This window comes from Onychostruthus taczanowskii, unplaced genomic scaffold, assembly GCF_017590055.1.
Source record: "Onychostruthus taczanowskii isolate IOZ18803 unplaced genomic scaffold, ASM1759005v1 scaffold17, whole genome shotgun sequence".
Lineage (NCBI taxonomy): Eukaryota > Metazoa > Chordata > Aves > Passeriformes > Passeridae > Onychostruthus > Onychostruthus taczanowskii.
In genome coordinates, this window is record NW_024498906.1 from 12,328,015 (window position 1) to 12,348,573 (window position 20,559).

At 45.4% G+C, this 20,559-nt stretch overlaps 1 protein-coding gene across 2 annotated transcripts in view; it reads left to right on the plus strand.

Moving 5' to 3' along the window:
- Positions 1-2,394: 2,394 nt before the first annotated feature.
- Positions 2,395-20,559, plus strand: part of DYRK1A (dual specificity tyrosine phosphorylation regulated kinase 1A) — a 72,430-nt gene continuing 54,265 nt past the window's right edge. Inside the window, exons 1-2 of one of the 2 annotated variants that reach the window (XM_041399820.1) lie at positions 2,395-2,553; positions 2,757-2,945. The gene's annotated coding sequence lies outside the window, so the exon portion shown is untranslated. Of the gene's footprint in view, positions 2,554-2,620; positions 2,946-20,559 lie in introns of those variants that run through there. The other variant, XM_041399819.1, reaches the window with a different exon arrangement.

A 20,559-nucleotide genomic window follows, 5' to 3' on the forward strand; every position in this document is an offset into this window, starting at 1 on the left:
TGGGCAGCTCAGCCCAAGGCCTGACCACTCTGCCAGGGAAGTTTTATTTTCAAATCTCCAATCTGAACCTGCCTCTGGTGCAATTTGAGGCAATTTCCTCTCCTCCTTTCCCTGCTCCTCCTGTCAGGAGTTGTGCAGAGCCACAAGGTCCCCTCTAAGCCTCCTCTTCTCCAGGTTGAGCCCCTTCCCAGCTCCCTCAGGTGTTGCTTTCCACATCCCAGGACAACAATCACATTCTTGCCATGCTCAGAGTCAACGAGAGAAGTGTCAAAAGCAGCTCCAAGTGACCTCAAATTTTTCTGGGGCTGAGGGGAATGAGAAAGGACGACTTAAATTACGGTGCTCCCAAGCACCTCCCATGGCTGGAAGATGCAGTTCCATAGGTAATTCCAACTCACCCAGCACCTCACTGTCACTCCTGGTGTGGTCCCTCGATTCCCCTGCTCTTCCCTGTGCACCCCTGTCCCAGGAGAGGGACTTTTTCCAAGGGACTGGGATGACAAGACAAACAGGAATGGCCATAAGCTGAAAAAGAGAGGTTTAGGTGGGGGTATCAGGGAGAAATCCTTCCCTGGGAGCGTGCCCAGAGCAGCTGTGGCTGCCCCTGGATCCCTGGCAGTGCCCAAGGCCAGGTTGGACACTGGGGCTTGGAGCAGCCTGGCACAGTGGAAGGTGTCCCTGCCATGGCAGGAAAAACCACTGGATGGTTTTTAAGGTCTTTTCCACCCCAACCCACTCTGGGATTCTGGGATCACACAATTTAAGTAAAATTCTCATAATTTCAGTTATTTGGGGGGCTTTGGCTGTGACTGCATCTGTCTGCCAATCCTTGGCTGCTTATTTCCACCTTTTAAGCCAAGATAAAAAAAATATTAAAACAGGAAGCAAAAGCAAATGGAACAAGTAACATGTCCTAATTTCTCCAAGGAGGATGGCTGGGAACTGAAATGACTAGATTAAAGTATCACACGTCAGAATTAAAGTATTAGATAAAGGCCAGACTCTACTTTTTGATCTTTGTGGGCATTCCAGAAACTAAAAAAAAAAAAGAGAAAAAAGAAAAAAAAAGAGAAAGAAAAAAAAAAAAAAGCCACACCATTAAAAACCCCATCACAGATTTAGGCTGGAAGCACTGATCTGGCAATTCTGAGGGGAAAGGAGCCTTCCGTCAGCAGCTCGAGGCTCCCACACCGGGCTACTTACAGTGCATATTTTAACTTATTTTTGGGAAATATATTGACTTTTTGAGGGGGATGAGGAAGACCCCTGGATGCAATTCCAAGGGGAAAAAGAGCCTTTTATTATGTGATTCCCTCAGCACCTCAAGGCTCCCACACCAAGCTACTTCTGAGTGCATTTTTAAACTCATTTTTAGGGGAATATACTGTTTTTCAGAGCGGGGTGAGAAAGACCCCTGGATGCAATTCTGAGGGGAAAGAAGCTTTGCCTCAGCAGCTTGAGGCTCCCACACCTAACTCACTTCTGGGGGAATGTATTTTTTTTTTCGTGCTGAGAATTAGAAAAAACCCTGGACAGAATTCCAAGTGGAAAGGAGCCTACCCTCAGCAGCTCAAGGCTCCCACACCAGGTGACTTTTAATGGGTTTTTAAATTTGTTCTTGGGGAATACGGATTTTCTGAGGTGACGAAAAAAAACCCTGGATGCAATTCTGAGGGGAAAGAAACCTTCTAGTCCCCTGTGACTCCCGCAGCATGCCGGGGCTCCCACACCGGACGACTTTTAGCACATTTTCCAACTCGTTTTTTGAGGGTGATATTTTTAAGCGGGTCGAGAAAGACCCGTGAACGCAATGCCGAGGACAGGGGAGGAGAGAGGAGCTTTCCCTCAGCAGCATCAGTCACTCCGGGCTCCTTGCAGTGCGTTTTTTGAACGGTTTTTCGGGAACGTCTCGGGTTCCGAGGGGGCCGTGCCCGGCCCTGTCCCTCCCCACAGGCGGCGGGCGGGAAGCCCCGGCGGGCTCGGCCTCGCGCTCCCGGCGCCCCCTGCGGGCCGGGGCCGGCACTGCCTCAACGGCCGGGTCCCCCCTTCACCGGGAATGGCGGCCGCTCCCCTTCCCCGCCCCGCCGGGGCCATCCCGGCCCGCAGCGCCGCCGACACCGTCACACGCCGGAGGGCGGGCGGGCACGGATCGGGAAGGAGGGGGAAGGAGCCGTTGCCATGGCGAGCGCGGCCCGCCCTTGCCTCCCCACGTCAGCGCCGTCTCCCGCCCGGCCGCGGGTGATTGACAGTTGCCATGGCAACAGGCTCGCCCCCGCCGCCATTTTGTCAGTTGGGTTTTTTTTTTAAATTTAAAAAAAAAATTTAAAAATTAAAAGACAATAAAATAATTATAAAAAACAAGAGCAAAGAACTCAATTTCCGACAGAATCTAGTTTTTTTTTTTAAGTTTCTTTTTTTTTCTTCTCCTTCTTCCGACCTCCACCGCGAAAGGAAAAGGAAAAGAAGGGACGCAAAAAAAGTGCGCTCCGAGGGTCCCGCCGGGGATGCGCGGCCGGGCTTGAGGCGGCGGCGGCGGTGCGGGAAGCGAAGCCGGTTCGTGAGGAAGAAGGGAGGGAGGGAAGGAGGGGAGCAATGTTACAGGTCCCATGTCATTTCCAGCTCCTCCCGCTCCCCCCGCCGCTGTCCCCGCGCTCCCGGCCGGGGCTCAGGCCGCCGATCGCAGCCGAGCCGAGGCGAGGCCGAGCCGCCGCCGGGCGCTGCGCAGGTTTGGACCGCGCGCCATTTTGTGAGGGCAGCGAACACCCAGAGCCCGGCCGGGGACCCGCCGGGCCGCCCGGGCTCCCCTTCCCACCGCGAGCAGACCCGCGGCCCGAGGGAGGAGGAGGCGCCGCCGCCGCCGAGGCCCCCGGGGAAGAGCAGGAGGACGCGCCCGGCGCTCGCCCCGCGGAGGGAGAGGCCTCGCCCCGGGAGAAGCCGCCGCACGGGTGAGTGAGACGCCGCACCGCGGGACGAGCCGGGGCCGCCTCGCCCGGGCCCGCGGCGGAGGGGCCGCAGCGCTTCGCTGCCATCTTAGAGCGGGAGCGGCGGCAGGGCCGGGATCCATCCCCGCCCGCCCCTCCGCAACCCGCGGCCTTTTTCCCCTTGGAGCGCGGCTGTGGCTTCCAGGGCCTTGGGAGCGGCGATGGAGGAAGGGAGCTCGCCCGGAGCCTCTCGGCGTTATGCGCAACGCCCTGCGGTGGGCGGGTGCGAGGGCTCGGGCCGGGCTGGCGGCGAGGAGGGCGGCAGGACTTGGAGCATCACCTGTTGTAGGGGAGGATTGGGATGCCCCGGCACCTGTGAGGGGCCGGTGGGGCGGGTGGGGAAGGTGCAGGGAGATGGGGAAGGAGTTACCTGAGCGAGGTGCCTGTCATCCCTTCGGTGGGGGTGGGGAGGAGGAGGGAGCAGCGTTGGGAATAGACACAGGGACACGCAGGGACACACGGGCACAGGGACAGGCAGGGACACACGGGCACTCCCCGGGGAGCTGGTGGAGGCACCGTCCCCGGAGGTCTTTAAGGAAAGGCTGGACGTGGCTCTCGGTGCCGTGGTCTGGTTGACAAGGTGGCCCTAGGTTGGGCTCGATGATCTCGGAGGTCTTTCCCATCTTTAATGATTCCCTGATTCCATATTTTAGTAGCTGGCCGCGGCCTTTTAGGGATTCAGCTTTGTGTTGCTGGAGGAATTGCAGCTCTTCTCGGATGCACTGGGTGCTCCTCTGGAGTGGCCAGAGTTCCCTCCCGCCGCCGGGGGATCACAAAACGCATTTTAAAGTCCTGGAATTCGAAATTTAGGAATTGGCGTGTCGGTGAATCTCAGTCGGTTTTGAAGTTTTGGGTTTAGCCCGTCCAAAGACCACGTAGGGCTTCTTTGATCATGTCTCTAGATTGCTGCTGTTACTTAGTTCTCCTATTACTCCACAGCCATCGGGGGAAATGAACATTTATTGTTATTTAAAATCAACGAAGACAGAGTAACTGACTCCAAAATAAATCGACAAGCGTGTTTTTGACAGCCATCCTGGTTGAATCCGAATGAGAGTGTGCTGTTAACTTTTGCCAGGAGTCACACTGAGGTGGATGGAGTTCCATGGGGGCCTGAGTTTGAACAAGTTAACAACTTTTTTTATTATCTTCTTGCTGTTTCCTTACATTCTCCTCAAGAAAGGTGTGAGAAGTTGAAGAACACTTAGATGATATCTGGTGATAAATTAGTAAACATTTAGTTTCTGGTAGTGTTTAATTCCCTGCCTATAACCAAGCAGAACTTAACCTCTCTCCTTGGAATAGTCTGTAGCCCTAAAAAGTTTTGGTAAACTTGTTTCTCCACACCGCCCTCCCCCAACCTCTGTAGGTTGGATATTTTTGGAAAATTAATTATACTTTATAGAATTAGAATAATAACACTGAAAATAACTCTGAGCTAGTATTTGTTAGCTATTATCTATATATATTTGGTGTGTGTATATATAGATACTTTTGTAGGCTACGCTTCATGTTTTGGCTTACATGAATTATTTAGAACTAGACTTTTTATTTGCAGTCTGAAGTAGAATATGTGTGTGAAGTGTTAAATTTACATTTTCTGCTGTGAATTAAAAATTCCGTCCAAGTTTATGAAGCTTATTGAGTTTAATTCATGGCTTTGGAATATTCCTTGGGTGAAGCAAGTATATCTTGTTCAAAATTGAAGAGCCAGCAGGGTTTTCTTAAGCCAGGAGGGCATTAGGTCAAGAGTTTGATATTGTTTCCAGGCTTGCAGGTAGGGTTGGTTACAGGAGCAGCAAGTGTTACAGTTCCTGCATCAATGCTTGGGTGCATTTAGGACTTGTCATTGGCATCCCCTCCCCCAGCTGGACAGTGACAAGGATAATTTTACCTAATAGCAGCCAAGAGTTCTCCCTTTCAGTGCCGATTTATGGGCAGGATTCCCTTCCTCGCGTGAAAGGAGCAGGGACTCACCGGGGATTGATCCAGTTGGGAGTCTGGGGGGTTGTGCAGGGTGGGAATTGGCACCTGATGGCCATCAGCGACTTCTGCAAAGTGGCTGATGGTTTAAACAAAGCAGCAGAGCACCACTGGTGTCCGGGAAAAACTGTGCCTTGGCGGAGCTTTTCAAGTGACATTTAATTAGGACAGACTTGCTTACATGTGCCACATCTTAAAGTCATGTTTGAAACGGGACCACCTGCTCAGATGGTATGCGAAAAGAATAAACACTCAAAAACGGAGCTTTTATTTGCCATGCAGGCATTTCACAGCTTCATCTGAGCTCAAATGGGTGCTAATTTGAAGACTAAAAACAATTGGTGCCAAAAAAAGCACTTTTTGTTGCTATAATTACATTATCTTTTGGGAGTTCCTTTTAAAACCTGTTCATTTCAGGTGTTTTTAAGCCTGGCTGTGGGACTGCAGGTTGAAAGTTGTGTGACAGTTTGTGGTTTTGGGTGAGAATTGCAGCCTGGTATCTGTTTAGCCTTTCCATGGTCATTTTGAATGCCTTTTGGAGAGCTGTTCTCCACATTAAAGTACAAAACTTTCTGATGCCTTTATATTATGGGAGTTGTATAACTTCTGAAATCCTTTTGTAAATAGATCTGTTGTTGTAGAGTAGGATTATTTACAGAGAACTGCTGCTTTTGTCTTTATAACTGAGTACAATGCATTATTTGTTGAGTTTACAGTTTCATCTCTGCAAAGAGGTTGATAAGAAGTACATTTTCACAAAAATTATGTAATAACTTTCTGGCTACTCAGACTCTGATGTTTATGCAGTGAGAGTTCTTTTTTGTTCTAAGACTTTTTTTTTTTTGTTATTTGTTATTATTTTTTATTATTTGAAATAATACCAAAAACATCTCTGAGCCAACTGCTTTTCTTGTGAGCTTCTGAGGGGAGAAAGAAGTAATCAGGAGAAGGGGAATGCTCTTCCTTTCCTTCCTCACCTCCATGGGTCCTTCAGGAGGAGGCTTATGGGAACTGTAGTCTTTGGATGCCTCAAAAACACCAGAGAAACTTTGGAAAATCAGGAAGGGTTACTTCCACAAAGACATGCTCCATAGGTGGAGTTGCCCAGTGCTGGCTCTTCAAGGTGACACAATATACCAATAGAATTGCAGTGATTATCCATTGCTTTATCCATCTTTTACTCTTTTGGGGAAGGGAAGTAAAATTCTGCATTTGATTCTCATCCCAGAATGTCTGGAAAAATAACTGGGCTGCTTTTGCTGGTACCAGTGGATTTCATTCCTTCAGAGCAGGGCTCTGCTGTGTCCTAACCCTTGGAATGGCTCACTTTGAAGGGTATTGGCTTTACCATCTCCTTATTTATTCCAAAGTGTCCTGTCCTTAGGATTTTTGGGGACAGTCCCCAGTAAAGGGCCAGGGAAATGTGGGAGACAATCCCCAGTCAGCTCTGCCTGCATCCACACAGTGGGAAACTCTGGTGCTGCTTCAGGCCTCTGTGTGAAAACAAAATCTGTGAAATCCCAGCTCAGAATTTTGGACAGGCAGGGAAATGCTTCTTTAAGTGAAACACCACGAGCTGACACCTATTTGTAAACATTCTCCAAGCAAAGTTTCCAGGTCTGGGTTAGCACCAAGTGCCTGAAAGTGAAACTGAGTAAATGAAAGCAAAATTAACTCTAATAAGTGTCAGTTTTGTTCCAGCTGTGAGAGACCGAGCTTTCAGTTGCTGTTACATAAAGTTCCAAAGCCTCCTAGTATTCCTTTTACCCCCCTTTTTCTTTTCCCCCAGAGGCAAATAAAAATAGACTGTGTTGTGAGTCAGTTAAAGGAATAGTTAATAATACATTAATACCTCTTTGTGTTGAAAAGTTTCCTCTTTCTTTTTGGTAACTGTTTGGATGGTGAAATAAGAGAGGGATGGAAATGTACAAATTGATTTCTGATGGCAGTCATTCCTTCAAAAAATAATGGGAAAAAATTAGACAGAATTTGTTGAGTTACTGGAAAAAAAATCAAATTAGTAGGATGACTAGTTCACAAAAGCATAAGTAAATAATTTTAATAATTAAATTCAACTTGCCAGTGAAACTTTTAAATCTTAGTGTCCCAAAAACCTGTTGTTCGCTGGTTTTGTGGTTTCCTGACTGCAAACAACATTTCATTCCAAATCCCCTTTCCCTCTGTGTGTTCAGCTCATGATTTGTGCTTCTGTGAACTCCATAAATTGCTCATAACTCATTTACTGTGGTCCTGTTGGAACACCCAGCATCTCCTTTATAGAGAGAGCAGTTTTGTGCTCCTGGTCTCAGTTTGAGTTAAAACTCAAGGAAGGGTTAAAAGAGGAGAGAAATATTGTCAGGGAAGTGAATGTGTTGGTACTTCCTCAGTTCTGTATTTTCCTGGTCACTGAGAGTTCCCTCACACTGATCTCTGCCCTGCCTGGTCGTAACTACAGCTTTTTCCTGCATACAGCTGTAAAACTACATATATTCCAATTTTTAAATGCAGTTTGAGCAGGACTTACACATTAAATACATGGAGGGGGTGTGTGTGGTCACAGACAAATCAGTTTCCATACATTCTTTCAAAGCCTGATTGATACTGGAAGCTCAGTAACTTTCCAGGATCATGATTCTGGCTCCTTTATTGTTATTCTTTCCAACTTGTGGATAATTAGGCATTAATGTAATGCTGTGCCAGAGTTAGTGTTTGAAATACATTGATTTCTTTGTTAATGTTACGAGATCTTGGGAGTTTTCATTGCTATAGAAGTTACTCATAAATACAACAAACACTGGGTCAGTGTTGTGGAATAACAGCTTAATGCACATTTTTCACCATCATGAGATGTTCCTAAGCTTAGAATTCTGTGCTCTTGTACTTGAGGTGACTTTCTGTCAATGTCAGAGTGTTCCTTCAGAAACTGAGATTGTTATGGCAGGCCCTGTGCAGGAAAAGGAGCATTCCTGCAAATGCTGGGTGTGTGTGATTGCACCTATGGATCTCTCTCTTCCCAATAAAATCAGATTTTTCATGGAATCCCCACAACCCCAATCCCTTTCCCAGCCCAGGGCATGGGGGTTCTGGGCTAAGAACACACTGATCTTCTCTCCAACCAGCACCCCCAGTCTCCTCCCCAGGGCTGCTCTCCATCCATTCCCCAGGTAGCCTGGTTTGTGTTTGGGATTCCCCATGGCAGCCCAGGCTCTTGGCCGTGCTGAGCTCCAAGAGGCTCTCCCAGCCCCACCTCTCCAGCCTGCCCGGGTCCCTCTGGATGCCACCCCTCCTCTGTGTCTGTCCCACACTGCTCCGTGTCTTGTCACTTGCTGAGGGTGCTGTGGGTCCCCCTGTCTCTGTCCCTGACAGAGTTTTTAAACTTTTGCTGAAGTCAAGCTCTAAGCAGAGGCTCCAGACTTTCCTGGCTCTTTGCCCCAAAATCAGAGGCAGTAGGAGGTGCAACTCTGCGTAGTGGTAACTACTTTGCAGCTACCCAGTTACTACAGCTTCACTTGTAATGGCTCTTGTATCTCCTTAAACTTTCTGTGATGGTTTATTATTTTTAAGAAGCTTAGTATATATTTATTAATTGTAAAGCTTAATTATAAACTTAATTATAAAGCTTAAATTGGAAGTGAATTGATGTGTTTTGTGAACTATCTCTACTAGAGACAGCATCACAAATGAGTCAGTTGAATTCTGAGTGAAAAGAGTATGTTATACAGGTAAAGTTTCTGTAAGGACAATTAAGAATTGCTTGAGTTTGTGTTGTATTAGTCAGACCCCTGTCTTGGGATCTGATTTCTGTTTTGGTTTGTATTTACAACGTGGAGTAAGTATTGTTTCTTTCTGTGTCAGATTTTCTGACTTGGAGGTCCCTGTCCATTCCTCACGTGCTGCTCTACAGAATTTCTAGGACAGCCTTGGGGAAATCCGTGTGTTTGTGGTTTGGGTTTTCTTCTGTAAATAAAAAGGTTCTGAGTTCTGGTAATTATTGTAATTTGATAGTCTGCTGTACAAAAGCTTAATGATAGAAGGTCTAAAACTCATAATCTGGAGGTGTGGATGGAAGTCCTTTCTCTGATGTGGCCCTCCAGGAAGGTCGATCCTGTGTCCTTGCAGGGCTGGTCTGGGGATGTTCTCAGCTGTGTTTTCCACGATTGCAGTGCAGTGTCCATGTGAGCCTTGCAGTCTCTGACCCATCACAACATTCATTTATGTATCTCTGTGGAGTTAAATTAACCAGAGTCATGTTCACAGCATGGACCTTTTAAAACTTTATGAGCTTGGTGTTGAAACCTTGAGAAATCCAGGAGCACAGGTGGGGACAGATGGAGCACGGGCCCTGCACTGCCTTCCTTGGGGCCTGTTGGCAACTCTGGCTGCTTCGGGTCTCAGTCTGGAGTCCAGAGGACTTTGCTCCACGTGATGGGCACCAGAAATGCTTTTCTCCTATTAGAGTTGGACACAGGTTTCTAGAAGGTTCTACCCAGTGCCCATTTAGTTGATTAGTGCCACACAGTAAACCCAAACCTAAGTTTTTGCTAGAATATTTCAATTTATTTTATTGCAGAAGCCAATCAAGCAAGGAAAACCAGTTGGCCAAGTCGTGGTGTTATCAAGTTCTCTCTTCTGAAGGCTGGGTTAAAAACCCCACTTTTTTCTCTTATTATGCAAAGAAAGAGTTGTGTAACTATTGTATAATGGTTGTATTCCACCTGCATAAAACAAGTATTTATTTCAGGTTTTCTATGGATGTTGTTAATCAGCACCCAGTTATTTCAAGAAACAAGAAAACAAGTTCTCCTTGCAGTTCACAAAGTTCCAGTGATGCATCTTGAAATCACCTCCTCCTGCAAAACTTACAAAAATGCCACTTAATTGGAACAGATTTATTGAAAAACCTGTTTCAGTTTAGCTAAAATGTAAAAGATGGAGTGCCACAGGCCCATGGACCCTGGGTTTGGTGTGTGGAGGAAGGAATGCCCTGATGTGACAAAGGGACATTTTTCTGAGGGCTCCTGCCAGCACACACGAGGTGCTTTGGGTTGGGAGCACCAAAGGAGGTGAGCAGTGACCTCTGAGCAGGGCAGGGTCTGGGGCCTGGATTCCACAGCACAAAACCCAATCTCAGTCATTTTTTAGAAGTCTGAAAATAAGGAAAGACCACATTGGAGTGGTTTATGTCATTAAATCTGCTCCTGGCACTGAGAAGTTCATGGTGGGCTCACGTTCTGAGGCACAGGAGGTTTTCTGTCTTGGGGTGGTTTGTTTGGGGTTTTTTCCTTTCTTTTATTCCCCCTTTTCTGTCCAGTGTAATAACTTCCAGTTCTTAATTATTATTTTTTTTTTAATCAGGAACATGTTTTGATTGAGATCAGTCAAAAAATTTTTGTGTGTGTGACAAAGATTTCCCAAGCTTGTATTTGCTGTCCTTTAATGTATATTTCCAAAGTCTGCTAAGACAGAGGGTGGACTTAACTGACCTTCCTTATGTCATTCCTCATTTTTTAAATATTTATCACTATTTTTTTATACCTCAGAAGTACAATCCTGGGCCTACATAGTATAACCCAGTATTTTGTAAGTGTTGGCCTCACTCTTTTGTTAAGGTTTTGAGTCTTGTAGTTCCTACCTAATTTTATTGAAATGTGAGAATGTGTGATTATTTCTGTACAAGACCTTGAATATGATGAAGAATTTGATGTTCAGACTTCCATATTTGAAAAAAAGCCCCTTGGTACTTTCTGATACAGGTTTCTTTAGCTGCTTTGCTGTTCCTTTCTTCCTCTGCACCACTGCTGCTTTAAAAAACAAATCTTAATTTTCATCTTCGCATGATTTTTGTTTGCATAAAACAAAAGAATCTGAGGGCTGTGGTTTGAGGTGAGGCTGAAGCTCAAGACACATTTTAGCAATCTCAGAGTGGGCACAGAATGCAATTTCTAAGTTTTGTGTTAGTCACAATGTGTGTTCTGAACCCTGTGAACCCCCAACCTGACAGTGCCAAATACATAAACTTCCTTGATGTACATGAGAAACCAGGTCTGGATTATATTCCATAGGTTGGAAGTGTGGTCTTCCTCCCAACATTTCAGTCTTGACTGTCTCTGTGGAGTTACACTTGATTTTATTCAAGTTTATATTATTCAGTTTTTATTTCCATAAAAATTCCCAAACTAAGTCAAGCACTCAAGCACCGACAAAAATGGGAGAATTATCTCTTGCTTTTGGTGGTCTGAACTATCTTTTTTCATGTAGTAAGTATATAAATGTAATTTTTTTAAGTGAAAGTTAGTAATTGATCACTGTCCAGACCCTGCACTTTGTTTTAGGTTTGGGACTTTCTCATGCCACACTTTAGTACCTGAATCAAGTAAATTCTAATGGATTTTTCCAGCATCCCATGGAAAAGTTTTTCAGTGCTTGGGATCTAACATACAGAAAAACTCCACCACCTAAACTTTCTGTATCCTATTGCCAGCCTGACCTCAGGCACCGAGCTCCTGTTTTTTGGGATGAGGAGAGGGAATTCAGGGATTTTTGACATCTTGTAGAGCTTTGTTGCTTTCCATGCACACAGCATGAGATAAAGAACTCCCTGAGCTGCTCTCCAGCAGGGAGTGAAAGCCAAAAGGTTAAGTGACAGGCCAGAGTCACCTGGTGAGTGCCCAAAGTCACAGAATTCCCAGAATCACTGGGTTGGAAGAGACCTCCAAGACCATGGAGTCCAACCCAGCCCCAAGAGCTCAACTAAACCCTGGCCCCCGTGCCACATCCAGGCTTTGTTAAACACCCCCAGGGATGGGGACCGCACCACCTCCCCAGACAAACCATTCCACTCTTTCTCACTCTTTCCATAAAAAGCTTGTTACATTTTTATATATTTTTATATTTCCCTTGGTGACCTGGTGGGTGCCCAAAGTCACCGGGTGACGCAGCGGGCGGAGCTGAGCTGAAGGGTTTCCGTGGCTGATGCTTTAATAGCAGGATGCTCTTTGCATTTGCAGTTTCATTTGCCTGGAGTTTGTATTCTGAGTGCTTTGTAACTTGAAAAAGCAGCCTCTTAAGGTTGAGAGTGACTCAGCACATCCACATAGAGGTCTGCTCAAGGAATTTAGGATTTGCTTGGAAATTTGGGGGAATTAGGGTTTGAACTAGTTTTTCCCAAACAGAGTTTGTCTTTAAAAAAATGCTGATTTTTAATTTGCAATCTCTTTTCCCATTTGATACTCATACCTCAATTTTTTGAAGAGTGATGGGGTATTTCAGGAAATGGTATGATTTTGGGATAGCTGGATTGACTGGGTAGGTTTTCTGTGTGCTCTCCTCCTGGTGCACATGAGAAGCATCTGTGCAATGAATAAATGTAAAATTCAATGGATATTACATTTATACAATTTCTTTCATGTGAAAGGGGAAGGAGGCATTTATGGGATTTGCCCACTTTTTGTGATTGGAATATGGAATCATGCAATGGTTTGGGTTGGAAGGGACTGTAAAGATTGTCTCATTCCAGCCCCCTGCCCTGGGCAGGGACACCTTCCCAGGTAGTTCCATGCCCCATCCAACCTGTCCTTGGACACTTCCAGGGATAGGACATCCACAGCTCCACCTTCCCAGTCCAAAAGCTCCAACTTTTTTGGCAGGGCTGAGTTCTGAGCCTTAAGGAGTGATCAGTTTGGGGAGCAGAGAGTTACCTGTGCCAGTGGCCACTGGGTGTGTGACCCACCTTTTTCTGTGCTTGAGTTTGCTTGGATTTTAGAGGGAAAACTGACTAAATGTCTTAAATAAAACTTTTTAAAAAGAATATGTTCTGGTTTCAGCTGACCAAACTTGTGACAGAGTCCTGAGATGCTGCTGGTAGTGCTGGCAGTGGAGGGAAGCAGAGCAACTGGAGCTGGGGAATAAAGACTGGAATTGTTGGTCTTCTGTGGCTACACCCTCTTAAATTTGGGGGAAATTCAAGCAGAATTCATGATCACTTTTTCATCCAGATCAGTCTTCTGGAATGAGTTAAGGCCATAGGCTGGAACATAATTCCAGTGCTGAGAGGATACTGAGCTGAAGGGCAGCAAGAACAGCATATTCAGAGAAACACACAAGCAATGTTGATTTTCTCCCCCTTTTTCCTTCCACCCACCCGGATCTGTCCATGTTTTCCTGGGGCTGGTGAAAATGACCTTGCTCTCCCCAAACCTCTTCCTATGCCCAATTTGAAATAATTGATACAAAAGAAGCATAAAGATGAAAATAAAGATTTTGTTTTGTGTTTCATCTACGAGGGGTGAGGGCCAGCATTAACCTGCAAGCAGGAGATAATGAACTTCTGGGGGTGATTGGCAATCAGTTCACTTGAGAGAGTGTCATGGCTTTTTGGGCATTGAAGGCTTTATAAATGATGAATTTTGGTGAAGGCTTGATGGGAAGTCCCTGCACAGGGTGTAGATCATGGAAGAGCTTGGAGGGATGTTGTTGGAAGAGTTCTTCCAAGGCAAAGAGCGCAACCAGGAGTTCTTTGAAGGCAGTGACCCCTTGAGCAACTCCCCTTCCCTCCCTTGGGGCTGCCTGCTCCCACCTGCTTTGTGCTGGCACAGCTGTCTGTGAGCCCGGGCAGTGAATCAGGCTCGCAGGGTGAGTTGGCTGAAATAGATAATTTTATATTTTTACCGTTGGGGTGGGGGTGGGAGTCGGGTTACACTGCAGCAGGGATCGTGGAATGGGCTGTGGGGGTGGGCGGCAGCAGGGGCAGGGCTTGGGTAACTGCCCCTGAGAGCTGGCACTGCGTGGAGAGCACCATTCCCAGGAATTCTTGCCACCCCTCGTGCAGTAAATCATCCCCTGTCACCTCTGTCCCCTCCTCGCTCCTCCTCTCTGACTTTCCCTGTCTCAAACCTGTGAGCTCCGTGCTCGGCCAACTGCCCCGTGTGTGCACTCCCAGCACAGCCTGAGCTTGGGAATCCTTCCTGGCTCCTGATGCTTCTCTTCTTGCTCTCTATTCCCTTCTGTTCCTCTTTGAGTTTTTACTCCCCTTTTTAACAGTTTTCTAACTTCTGCTTATGCCCTCTTTCTCCCAGCTCATTGCCAGCACTTCTATTGTAGTTTGCTCAGATGCTTGTTCTTTCTCCTTTCTCTTCCCCAACAGGAAAAAAATCCCCATTTTAAACACTAAAACCTCTTAAGAAACCCCAAGTTTTTAGTTTTCTGTGCATCCCCCTCAAAACAATACCACAAACCAATACAACATACAGGTTTGTCTCTGTCTCATTTACTTTTGAATTTTCACTAGACCTCTGTATTGCCTTAAGATAGGCATGCACACACAAAATATGTTTTTCCTTTTTGGACAAACTGAAAAATGAATTGAAGTTCCCAAAGTTAACTTCTAAGAAAAGGTATTTTCACTGTATAAGATTTGTCTCTGTCTCATTTACTTTTGAGTTTTCACTAGACCTCTGTATTTTGGACAAACTGAAAAATGAATTGAAGTTCCCAAAGTTAACTTCTAAGAAAAGGTATTTTCACTGTATAAGCTGGGAGCAGAACCTGCTGATACCAGATGCTGAATTGTGGAGTGAAGATACTTTGTTTTCTTCTTCCTGCTCTACAAAGGAGACATAAAAAATGTTTCTCTTCCACATAACCACCAGCTGGGCCAGTTATGTTAAAAACCAACCCAAACTCCTTTGGAAATTCCATGCTTGCTTGTCCTCTTAAATAGGTGACCAGTTTCACATCCACGCATTCAGATAAACAATATTTTAGCCCAAATTATTTAAATTTTGTTGATCATTATTTACCTGTTACTTGGGAAAGTAGACAGAAGTGCTCATGCTTTAATATCTGAATCCATCCATTTGAATGTCCATCCATATTTTAATAATACAAAGTAACTTCAAATAAAACTGGAAAATTGAGCTTACTCTTTATGGCAGGAAACAAACAGTGAAATTCTTCTGCCCATCTCTTTTGCTTCTCTGAGTTTTTGGGTGGGCTGAGGGCAGGAGCACGGGAAATACCCAGCAAGACCTACTTTCTCCATGCCATTCCAATCTTTGGAATTCTTATGTGATAATAACCATAAGTGAGAGTGTGAGTTATGATGGTTGTCTTTGGAGATACTCAGTGGCTCCCTCTTAGTAAATGAAATTACTGCTCATAAATGCTGTATTTCTGGTGACTCACAGCTTCACTGATGATTTTTTTCTTAATTTTCTTAATCCCTTGGAGTAGTTTTTCAGTGAACTCTGTCCATCCTGCTTGGTCTCTGTGTGGAAACTGCTCAGTTCCAGGAGTAGCTGAGGTTCCTTAGGCACAGAATTCTGCAGGTGCTCTGGTGTTTGGTGCTTGTCTTCCCCCCTCCATTCCCTTCTTTGGCATTCCATGGCACTTCTCCTGAAGCCAAATTTCTCTTTTCCCTGAGTTGCTTTGGGTTGAATGTCCACGAAATATCTCAGACAAAAATGTCTGAGCAAAAAAGGGCAAGTTCCAGGCCTTGGCTGCTGGATCAGAGAATCCCAGAATCATTTGGAAAATGGTTGGGAAAGCCCTCCAAGGTCAACAAGTCCAAGCTGTGTCCTACCCGCACCTTGTCCCCCGCCCAGAGCTCCGAGTGCCACATCCTGGCCTTCCTGGGACACCTCCAGGGATGGGCACTCCAAAGCTCCCTGGGCAGCCCCTGGAATGTGTCAGGACCCTCTTGTTGAGCTGTTTCACAGCATGGAACAGGAGCAGCACTGTACCAAAAGTTCCCTCTTCCCAGCAGTTTTTCCTAAGAAGCACAGCTCATCATTCCATGGGATGCACCAGCTCAGTAAAATTAGTACAAAAGTAAAGAAAAGATCTGCTGGAAAAGTGGCTTTGTTTTGGAGTCTTTCCATCCATCCCAAGCTATTCTTGGGAGTGTGAACTTCAGTGGGACGCTAGAGATTTTCTTGCTTTTTTATTTCCTGGATACCTTGGACTTGGCAATCCTGAGTGCTCTTTGGAGGGTTATAAGGTCAGGATTTAAAAGCCTTTTTTTTTTTTTTTTTTTTTTTAATTTGTCCTCATTTCCTTCCTGCAACCTGCCTTATTAAAACCATTTTAGGAATTGTTATCAAGGAAAAAAATGCTACAGGAAACCAGACTTCTCTGGTAAGGCCCTTACTGACTTCTGATGCTGGCAGATACTGGTATTTAATAAAAATTGTATAGTCTTACAGTGACCTAAATACTTAAATGGATAAGTTTGTCAGAGATTTAATGCAGTGTCTACTTCTTGAACAAATGAGAAGCATCCTGGAGAGCATCAGACTGATCAGTGTGAACTCCACGTTGGGATGCTGGAATTGGTGAAGTTCCCATAAACTTGTCCCAAAGGTTCAACTTCTTCTGTTTCTCCTCATAAAAGTCAAGTTAGACCAAGTGAACGTGAGAGAGCTCTGCTAGAGAGACTTTTCCTGGCCTTTTATGTCACTGAGGGATGTCTCTTAGACTTTTGTCTTACAGCTGCCATCAGGGAATAATCCCAAGTGAATTCCATGCTTCTCCATAGTGCCTGTTCTCAAAAAGGGATTCAAGCCAAGGTTATCCCAAATTTACAGAGGGAGCTTGAACTGCACATCCAGGACCTGTCCACCCAGGATTGAGTCACCTCCAAGATCTTGCTGGATTCCTGAGGCTCAGAAAATCATTGTTTTCCATATTAATAAGCAGGAGATAATCAACTTCTGGGGGTGATTGGCAATCAGTTCACTTGAGAGAGTGTCATGGCTTTTTGGTCATTGATGGCTTTATAAATGATGAATTCTTTTTGGAGGTAGCCATACATGGATGAAGGCTTGATGAGGAATTCCTGGAGGAAATTCTAAGGAATTTGGGTACATATCAGGTTATAATTAGTACATTCTGATCTTATTTTTTTTAACATTAAAGACAATGGCTTTATGTAGGAGAACAAATATTCTGGAGTATCCAGTGAGCTACCAGTAACTGTATTTTTGGGGTGAATCTTTGATGAAATCTCTATTCAGTGTGATAAGTAATGTACCCAGTAAAGCTTTTGCTGCTTGATCTGCACCCAGTGTCTGCACTGGCTTTTCTCCCTTGCATCCACATGCTTTTATCACGTGGATAGGATGCCTGAATTACTCTTATGGATTATAATACCACTTAAAAAGGAGGAATTTGCAGCTTATTACCTCCCCTTGCCTGTGTGTCAGTATACCTTGGGATATACCAAGATTTGCTTGAATATTATGCTTAGCAGCAGGGATGGATGGAGGCTGAAAAGATAATGCAACCAGACCTTGGAATTGTGAGTCTGAAAAAGGTGTTTTGACTCCATCCCCAGATGATGTGAGAATTTCCTGAAGTTCCTTAGTTTATCTCCTTCTTCAATGGGAGTTTTCTAGGTCAGCGCTTCCTGAACCGGGGAATAAGGCCATGGCAAATGCGCTGCAGATGGGACGTAAAGCCATCCTGAATGATGGCAAGTTAACAGATATCATCCCAGGGATGATTCATATTTAGTGAAAAACGTTTGGAGCTGATGAGGGTGTGTGTTCTGAGAAATGGAAGGGCTTGGAGTGAACAATGTGAGGAAAATGTGGGAGCTTTATTTATTCATGCCTTTCATGTAGAGTGAATCTCCCCCTCTGTTCTCGTGAGATCCCACCTGGAATGCTGCTTCCAGCTCTGGGGACCCCAACATCAGGATGTGGACATGCTGGAGAGAGCCCAGAGGAGGAACATAAAGATAGTCCCAGCCCCTCTGCTCTGGGGACAGCCTGGGGGAGCTGGGGCTGGAGAAGAGAAGGCTCCAGGGAGAGCTCAGAGCCCCTCCAGAGCAGGAGAGCTGGAGATGGACTGGGGACAAGGCATGGAGGGACAGGACCCAGGGAATGGCTCCCACTGCCAGAGGGCAGGGCTGGATGGGATCTTGGCAATGAGGAATTGTTCCCTGGCAGGGTGGGCAGGGGCTGGGATGGAATTGCCAGAGCAGCTGGGGCTGCCCCTGGATCCCTGGCAGTGCCCAAGGCCAGGTTGGACACTGGGGCTGGAGCAGCCTGGCACAGTGGAAGGTGTCCCTGCCATGGCTAGGATGGCACTGGGTGACTTTCCAAGGCAGGAATTGTCAGTCAGGTTCCGTGTGGAGCTGTGCAGAGTCAGCAGGGCAGTGACCAAACTGCAGCCAGGCTTTCAGCACTGCAGCCCTGACTCACGGCAGGGCAGTGCCAGGTGTGGCACAGGGAGGGCTCTGGCAACACAGCAGCCACATCAGCATCACCTTTGGCTTTTGGGAGACTTCAGCCTAAAAATAATGATTTTAATGAAATAATTTTGTTTATTCCCATGGAGTTGAATGGATCTGATTGTCTTGGAGCTTGAACCTTGCCACTGTCAGTTTTCTAAGCTGATGAACTTCACAGGAACTGGTGTTTGAAAGTGTCTTGAGCAAGGATTTTAAATCTGGTGCTTCTCTCCTGACGTGTCTGGAGAAAGCTGGGGCTGGTGTGGTGTTTTCCAAGTTAAAAGGAGCTGGAAGAGCAGTTTGAGAGGACCCAGCTATGTCTGTCCAGTCTAAATCTGAATAATGAAAGGCAAAGGTTTGGCATTGCAGTGTCAGTGGGAGCTGCCAGAGGGGCAGCATTTAAACAGCAGTTCCTGGTGTGTTTGAAAAGGTCCAAAAGTCCTTAAAAATGCTCACAGACATATACATGGCTAAAAAAAAGCCACTTACCCACATACAGCACCATTTCTGTACAGAGCCAGCCAGCACCTACACCTTGGCGTGATTGGTTTTGTGTGTTTAGTTATTTTATTGTTTTATGGGTTTTGTTTGGTTTTGTTTCTTAATTTGGGAGACTAAATCTGTGCCTATCTCCATGTATTAAAATATTTTGGAAACTTTCAAGATTAAAGGTACTGCTGTACCAGGGCAACAAACATCTACATTGTTATACTTGAAATAAGTAACTTTAAATCTTTGAGAACAACACCAGAAACTGTCTTTTGCCAAAATGGAGCTGGAGAAGTTTTATTTCATTTAAACATGGGACAGCAGCTGCACATAATCTTCATAAATATATTAAGTATTTCTGTTTGTTGTGGTCTGAGTTAGGTTGGTTTTGATTTTTCCAGCTCATCCTGGATGAAAAAGTTCAGGTGGCTGCACCTGAGTCCCTTCCCTTGCCAGGTCTCTGAGAAACAGAGCCCAGTTTGTAAATTACAACAAAAAATGAGAGGAGTAGTAGTGACCACTAAATTGGAAGAACAATCAGCTCTAGTAATATCAAGGTTGCAGTAAAAATCTGTGAATTGAGTGGTTTGGCCATGTTCTGTGGAAACTTGAGGCAGCTTTAGGTGTTCCTGTAATTCTTCTTCCTTTGTGGCTCAGAAATTCAGGGAGAAGTAGGAAGGTTGTGCTCCCTTGAGGCTTCTGGGTCTGAAGTTCTGAAGTGATGAATGCAATTCTGTAGCGGGGCATGTTTGGCTTTGCATTTCTCAAGTTCTTTTCCCAACCACAAGGAACAGAAACAGTTTTTGTACATGGAATTATTTGCCTTGTTGAGGACATCTGTAGGGAAAAAAAAATACCTGCAGAAAAAAGCTCTGCAAAAAATTTCATATTCCTCTGGATAAACTAATTTCCAGCCCTCATGTACATTCCACTTTGGAACATTACTTTATTCCCATGCTCCTGATACTGCAGGGGATGGGCAATTCCAGCTGTAGCATCTTTTCCTTTTGTTTGGTGGAGGGAGGGGAATGCAAATCCAGTGGTTTGACTTTTGTCTGGCGCTATTAAGTGGGTGGAAAAAAGAACCACTCCCCCCTCTAATTGGAGGTTCCTTATAAGGTCAGTGGACTGGAAATATTTGAAGTTTGTGCTTCTAAAATTATTTTTTTTTTTTTTAGTCAGTGAGTAAGTAAAGCATCAGATGCAAATTATCTAAAAAATCTCAAGTATTTCAACCTTTGTTGTGGGGTTTTTATTCCCCTCCTCTCCCCCCTCACTGTGTCAGTTTAATTCTTCCTAAAACCACAGGCTTTATTCTGGGGTTCACATGAATTAATGAATATTTAAAAAAACAAATCCTGACTTCTCTGGCTGGATGGGTCAGTTATAAATTTAACATTTCAGTTCCTTCAGACACCTGGGAAGCAATTCATGTTTAGAAGTGATGCATTTCCTAAATAGACTGTAAAAAATCATGTATTATAGAAAAATGGGTGTGTTATAAATCAGGTATTTCAGAGACTCAAACGGCACTCTGAATCTGCTTGAATTAGTCCTGGTGTGACACCACTGCTCTGTGGGTGATCAAATCACACTTGGTTGTGTTTCAGGTGCATTTGAGGGTATTTTGACCCCAGCACTGCACATCTGCATCTCAGCTTAGAGCATTGAAGTGGGGTTAATAATTGTGGATTTCTCCTGCTCCCCATTCCCCCGGCGCAGTTTGCTGAGTGCCCCCGTCCCATTGCAGCTGCGGCAGTGGGAAGGGCAGAGAGGAAAGAAATCCCTGCTCTGCTGCAACTGCAGTTCCAGCTCTGGAATTGGGTGAGAATTGGGTGATTTCAGCAAAGCTGCTTCCACAAGCTTTCACACCTC